We start from the raw sequence: 7555 nt of genomic DNA on the forward strand, positions 1-7555 counted from the left end.
GCTGGCTTGAATCCTTTTTTTTTTTTTTTTCTCAGTCCTGGGCTTGGACTCAGGGTCTGAGCACTGTCCCTGGCTTCTTTTTTGCTCAAGGCTAGCACTCTGCCACTTGAGCCACAGCGCCACTTCTGGCCATTTTCTATCTATGTGGTGCTGGGGAACTGAACCCAGGGCTTCATGTATATGAGGCAAGCACTCTTGCCACTAGGCCATATTCCCAGCCCCTGGCTTGAATCTTGATCCTCAGCTCTCAGCCTCCTGAGTAGGATTACAGGTGTGAGCCACCAGTGCCTGGCTGATTTTTGTTTTTAATTTTCAAAGTACAATCACTAAGCAGCTTGCTATGACCCTGCATTGTTACCTTGTAAGGCACATAGCTTAGGTTGCAGTAGACTTCTGTACTCAACGTTGAAAAGTTTCTTAGTGAAAATCACAACTTCTTTTCCTTCAGTAACGTAATGTTTATCTTAGAAGATTAAGTGAAATAGCACACTTGTTTGTTTTTTGATCAGTCATGGGGCAAGAACTTAGGGCCTGAGTGCTGTCCCTGAGCTCTTTTGCAGAAGGCTAGCAGTCTACCAATTTGAGCCACAGCACCACTTCCAGTTTTCTGGTGGTTCATTGAAAATAAGAATTTCATGGCTTTCCTGCCCAGGCTGGCTTTGAACCGCAATCCTCAGATCTCAACCTTCTGAGTAACTTCAAAGGAGCCACACCTCCAGCTCCAGCTAATAAGTATTGAATTCTACCAGTGCTCTCCTCTCCACCCTCACCTCTGAGTAGTACCTGTAATCACATGTGATTACAGGTGTGGTGTGAGCCACCAGCACCCGAAATTACACATCATAGCATGATTACACATTATAGCACGAGGCAATTGTGTTTCTAATGCAAATTAAAGACATGTGAATGATAGTTCTGTAGCTGACTTGCATATTACTGGATAGATTTCATTGCTTTCCAAAATGGCAGCTTTAAACTGAGTAACTCAGGAGAATGGAGGCAGGTTGCATGAGGATAACATCTACCTCCACTGAATTCAGCTACTTCCAATTAGCTTTTTCTGCCTCATTTCAGTAAATCCCCACGACATTAGCCATTTTTTTTTCTGAAATCTACCTTACAAATTTCCCTTTTAGCTAGGCACTTGTTGGCTCACGCCTGTAATTCTAGCTACTCAGGTGGCTGAGACCTGAGGATCCCAGTTTGAAGTCAGCCCATGTAGGAATGTCTGTGAGATTCTTCCAACTTCAGTTAACTACCAAAAACCCAAAGTGGAGCTTTTGTTCAAGTGACAGAATGCTAGCAAAAAAAACTAAAGGACAGCACCCAAGCCCTGAGTTCAAACCCCAGTACCAGCATAAAACAAAAAAAGCAAAACAAAATTCTTTTCAACTTGCTTAACCCCTGAGAGCCAAAGGACTTTTAGAAAGCATTTTAAAAGCCATTTGGCTTTTCATGCTCAGTGTATAAACATCCAGACATGTTGGTTTACTGAATTAAGGATGAATTTGGAGTTGGAGGTATGGCCGCCCAGTGTCACTGGGTCTTGATCTCTAGCACTGCAGAACAAACCACGTTGACTTTGATGTATCCTTCATTTCTACTTCTGAAGTCTCCTGACAGGACAGGAACTATCAAGTCATCACAGCATAAGTCTCAGAGTCCACATCCAGTTTAACTCACCGCAGAACACTGCAAGGTAATGGTGAGTTTCTGGCTGTGTGTGCATGTGCTCATGCCTGTCAGTTCTGCCATTGAGAGGTTTGAGCTCGGGCTGTGTACTGGCCAGACAAGAGCCCTACCACTGGAGCCACACCTGGAGCACCAGATCTTAGTGTTGCACCCTACCAGTGCTCTCCTCTCCACCCTCACCCCTTCTTACAGGCTGTGACTTTAACAGACCTTTGGTCCAGTCCCCAGCGTGCCCACTGGCTGACAACGTAGTGACATCTGCCTGGAAGACTGGACCATTGACAGATTCTAAGCTGTGTTTTGTAAGACAAAGCTTGTAGTTAGAGACTTTGCCTAGTTGTGGAAGCAGGAGAAAAAAAATGACGGAGAAAAGGCAGATAAACAGTTGTTCTGTGAAAGCAGAAGGTAAAATAACCCAAAGTCATATTCTGTGTACTGTCAGATGAAGGTTGAACAAGTGGCTGAAAGGAAGGAGGGTTTGTTCAGGACAAGGCTTGCATGCCTTTGCTCAGGCTGCCATAAGAAGCTATCATAGTTGGGGGCTTAGTAGCTCACAGGTCTCAAGCCTATTTACCAAAGCAAATGTTTTCTTTGTGTGGTTTTTAGCCTCAGAGTATATACTTTTTAAATTTTTGCTTTTCATTTGTATATTTCTGGTGAGGGTATTTTCTGACCTTTGATGTGCAGTTTTAAGAGCATACCCCCTTGGTATTAAAATTAATGTTTTTTAAGGTAGACTAGAGAGACTTTCACTAGGTAAGCTGATGTGTGCTTCCCCTTGAAGAAGGGACAGGTTTGCTTCTACTTATGTTGCCTGTCTGTCCAAATTGGTCTTCTTTGGCTGAAAGTTCACTGCCCCTTCAATCTTTACATCAGACCTTTTTTTTTCTCTTCCTGAGAGCCTCAGTTAGTGAGAAGGTAGCCCTCTGCTATCCAGGTAGGAAATTCTCACCAGGAACTGTCAACTCTGGAACTGGGGGGGGGGGGGGGGAATTTGTCATCAGTTTGGACATTTTGTTATAGCATCACAAGCTGACTTACATGCAGGACTATGAATTCCTCTGAAGATTGTCAGTGCTCCTTCAGCTCTCACTGGACTAACCCAGTATAAGCTCTTCTCTGGACCAATAAAGTTATCAGTGGATGCCTTTGTTCTTAGGTCAGTTGAGCTCTATCCCTGGCACTGAGGATGGTGCCATGAGTTCACCATCCTCCAATTCATTAGGGGGAAAGACAGACCAACAAAATTGGGATCCTTTTGAGAAGGCGGAGGAGGGAAGTCATTGGTATACAATTAACAGAGTCTAAATGTCTACAAATGATGTGACTACCACACAATCTTGGGCTGTATTAGAGTACATTTAGAAGAAGTTAAGTGGTCTCTTCCTGCTCCCACACATGGAGACCACACTTGAAACAGGCACAGGGAAAGGCAGCTCTGGAGAGAAACTAGTGGCATATAAATAGCAGCTTTCACTTCCTAGCATTATGACCTTCAACAAGATACCTAACTCCTTGTGTCTGTCTCCTCATATCCCAAATGGAGAGTAATAGTAGCCACCTAATGAGGTGGCCACCTAATGGGGTTACTGAAGATTGAATCAAAATAACACACTTGAAGTATCCTAGAAGCTACTTATAGAACAAGAGTAAACTCAACTGAAAGGCTCACACATCTCCTCTAAGCTCCATATGAAGTGTCATGTGCAGAAACTCCTTTGGAGTGATGTAATAGGACTTCCCCAAACCAACACTTCCATAAAAGTAAGAATACAAAACACATGTAGCAAAAAGTGACAGAACCGAAGGGAGAGACAGCTCAACAATGATGGTTGATTTTTAGTATCCTGTTTAAAGTCATAGATGAAAAAATCCAGGCAGACCCTCAAGAAAACAAGAAGACATGAGGGAGGAGGTAACGTTTGACAAGAATGTACTCACTATCTTACATATGTAACTAACCCTCCCCCCCCGTACATCACCTTGACAATAAAAAAATTTTAAATAACAAAAAACAAAAGACTTAAATTCAACACTATAAACCAACTACACCTAACTGATACCTGTAGAATGCTGCATCCAGCAACAGCATGATACATGATCTCAAAATTCACTTGGAGTACAGACCATATGTTAAGCCATGGAATAAATAGCTTTATGAAACTAAAGAGACTGAACATGCAGTGTGTTTCCTGAACATGAGAGAGTGAAATGGAAAATTGGGAAATTCACAAGTACGGAAATCAAGCAGCACACTTATAAATAATGAATGGTTAAAAAGAAAGCCAAAGGAAAATTAGAGAATGATTTGAATGAAAATGAGGCCATAACATACCAAAAACTGACGGGAAATGGCAAATGAAACATGGAGAATAATCTATTTTTAAAAAAAAGGGGAAAGCTCTCAAATCAATAGCCAAACCTCTCATCCTTTAAGAAAGTTAAAAGGATGAAGTGGGTAAGTTCAACCCAAAGCAAGCAGAAGGAAGGAGACAGACTGGAAAGTGAAATAGACAATAGAAAAATCAAGAAAGCTAGAGGACTATACACAATAGTATAAATAATTGCATGTCAACCAATTAACCTAGATGAATAGGACAAATTCCTAGAAAGACAATGCATGCAGAATATGAAGTAGTAGAAAATCTGAGTCAGCCTTTAACAAGTAAGGGAAATTAATCAGAAAAATTTTAAAATCCTAATGTAGAAAAGCCCAAGATTCAAGGGCTTCCCTGGTGCATTTTATAACACTTAAGAAAAACTAACACTAAGAGCTGGTGCCAGTGGCTCATGCCTGTAAACCTAGCTACTCAGAGGCCAAGATCTGAGTGAGGATCATGGTTCAGAGCCAGCCCAGGCAGGAAAGTCAATGAGACACTTATCTCCTCTTCATTATCAAAAACCTGGAAGTAAAACTGTAGCTCAGGTGGTAGAGTGTTAGCCGTGAGCAAAAACTCAGGTACAGCACCCAGGCCTCAGAACCAGCACCAAAAAAAAAATGCCAGTTTTTTTTCCTCAGGTCCTGAAAAATAAGATAAATGAAGGAACACTTCCTTGTTTCCATGTTAGCAGCATTCTCCTAATACCAAAACCAGACATAGACAACAATAACAAAAACAACAAGAGGGGCTGGGGATATGGCCTAGTGGCGAGAGAGCTTTCCTCGTATACATGAGGCCCTGGGTTCGATTCCCCAGCACCACATATACAGAAAACGGCCAGAAATGGCGCTGTGGCTCAAGTGGCAGAGTGCTAGCCTTGAGCAAAAAGGAAGCCAGGGACAGTGCTCAGGCCCTGAGTCCAAGGCCCAAGACTGGCCAAAAAAAAAACAAGAAACCATGTAGACCAATATTCCTTATAAACAAAACTCAGCACAATACAAGGAAACTGAATTCAACACCATATTGACAGAATGAGATACTGTGACCAAATAATATTTATCCTAGGAATGCAAGGATGGTTCAACATGGGACAAAGTAATATTCTACATAAACAGAATAAAGGAGAAAAATCCTGAATGATACACAAAGTATTAAATATTTGCCAGAACACAACACCTTTTCATAATAACAAACTAAGTATAGAAAGGAATTTCCCAGATTTGAACAAGTGCATCTGTGAAAAACATACCAGACATCATGTCTAGTGCTTTTCCAGAAGACTTGGAACAAGGTTAGGTTATATGGTCTTTTTAATCCTGAACTGCAGTTTCTAGCCCAATCAACTAGGTAAGAAAAAGAAATTTAAGTCATTCAGATTGGAAAAGAACAAGGAAAATTTCATAGATGAGGTAATCTAGTACAAAAACTTATAAGCAATGTACCAAAAAGCTACCAGAACTAATAATGAGTTTGGCAAGCTTGCAGGGTGTAAGATCAATGAAAAATTGCATACCTATACACTAGTAAAGGAAAAAAGCCCCACAAAGCACACAATTCCATTTACAACAACAAAGAATAATTAGGAATGAATTTAACAAAACAGCTGTAAGATTTGTATAAAATATGACTAGAAGAAATTAAAGAAGACCTAAATAAATGGGGAGAGACCTATTCATGAGTTGTTAAGGTGGTAACACTCCCAATACTCAACAGAATTCCTATGAATAGTCCAGCTCCCTTTTTGCACAAATTGATGAGTTGATCCTAAAGTTTGTATGTAAGTCCAAGAGATCCAGAAGAGCCAAAGCAATCTTGCAAACAAGTTATTTTCAGGGGCCCCAGACTTCCCAAATTTCAAATTTGATAATGAAGAAAATGTGGTACAGGCATATGGTTAAATGTGTTGGACAATGGAATACATTGAGAGCCTATAAATTATACATCTGCAGCCAGCTGACTTCCAGTAAACATCACTAGGCCCGCTGGATATCCACAGTTCAGAGGAGAAAAGATAGGAAATACAGAAGGATTGAGATATGTAGGATAAAGTGAGAAAGTCTAATATAGTTGCTCATAGTCCTAGAAGAAAGGAGAAATAGCGAACAACACAATGCTATGATTTTCACCAAATATATTTATCTACAGATTTAAGAAGCCCAGGGAATCCCACACAAAGCAAACCTTCCACCTAACATCCTAATGAAATTTCAAGACAACCAAGACAGAAAATTGAAAAGTGTTTTGGAGGGCATGTCCTTCCTGAAAACAACTTGGGTGACTGTCTGCAGGGACATTAGGAGATGGTGGAAGGAACAACTTGAAAAATATTTTTAAGATGAGGTTGGGGGTTTAGCTCAGCAGAAGAGCACTTGCCTGGCAAGTGCAAGGCACTGCGTTTGGTCCTCAGCTCTGGGTGGGGAGGGGGGCAGGGGAGAAACGTTCTAAGAAAGCTTTCAAGAAATGAAATAAACAAGAATACTTTCAACAAGCAAAATAGTCTGACCAGCAGACTCATAAATTCTAAAATTTGAACTTCATGCAAAAAGAATGAAAGTGATCTCAGTTGGAACTCCTACAATGAAAAATAGTAATACATGTGTGGGCAAATGCAAATACATTTTTACATGTAAAATATTGATTAAAAGAATCATGAAAGTTAGGAAAAAATGACACTAGGTCTTCAAGTTTTTTTCTTTTTATAATTTTCTTTCAAATTTTGCTGTTGCGTTTTAGGTCTAATCGGCCTGAAATTTATTTTTTCAAGTGGTATTTGGAAGCAATTCACTTTTGATTTTTTTTTTTTACATGTAGAAATACCCACCGTGGTTGAAGGCTGAAATTGGGAGTATCATGTTTCCAATGCAGACTGAGAAAAGTTCTGAGTCAGTAGCGGTGGTATATGCCTGCCATCCATCTCCAACAGGAAGGTTACATCTGAGCAGGAAATAAGACCCTGTCTTTAGTGAGTGCAAACGAGACCCTATCTCAAAAATGAATGCTGTTTTCAGCAGTAGAGCATCTGCCTATCAAACACAAGTTCAAACTCTAATACTGCCAGGGGGAAAACTGTGCCAAGACCGGTTTATTAAATGACTTCAGTGATACCAGCTGTCATGTATTGTTTTCATAGACCATGAATTTGCTGCCCCTTCATTCTGAGTAGTTTATTGGAGATAACAGCAGCACAGGTTTTCCTTCCCAGGCTGACTTTGAACCGCAATCCTCAAATCTCAGCCCCCTGAGTAGCAAGGATTATAGGCATGAGCCACCGGCTCCCAGATCACTCTGTGCGTGATTGTTTAGTTTTTCATATACATTTTGGAATCAGACATTGGTTTTTCTTTTGACATTTTGGTATTTGTTGAGACTTGCATGTTACAGAATATTCCAATTTTTGTAGACGTTCCTGGAAAATGGGGGCGCCCTTTCACTTGGTGGATTTGTCCATTTCTCCTTGTGATTTGGTCAGCTAGGGGTTGTTG

The sequence above is a fragment of the Perognathus longimembris genome, chromosome 1 (genome assembly GCF_023159225.1).
Source record: "Perognathus longimembris pacificus isolate PPM17 chromosome 1, ASM2315922v1, whole genome shotgun sequence".
NCBI lineage: Eukaryota > Metazoa > Chordata > Mammalia > Rodentia > Heteromyidae > Perognathus > Perognathus longimembris.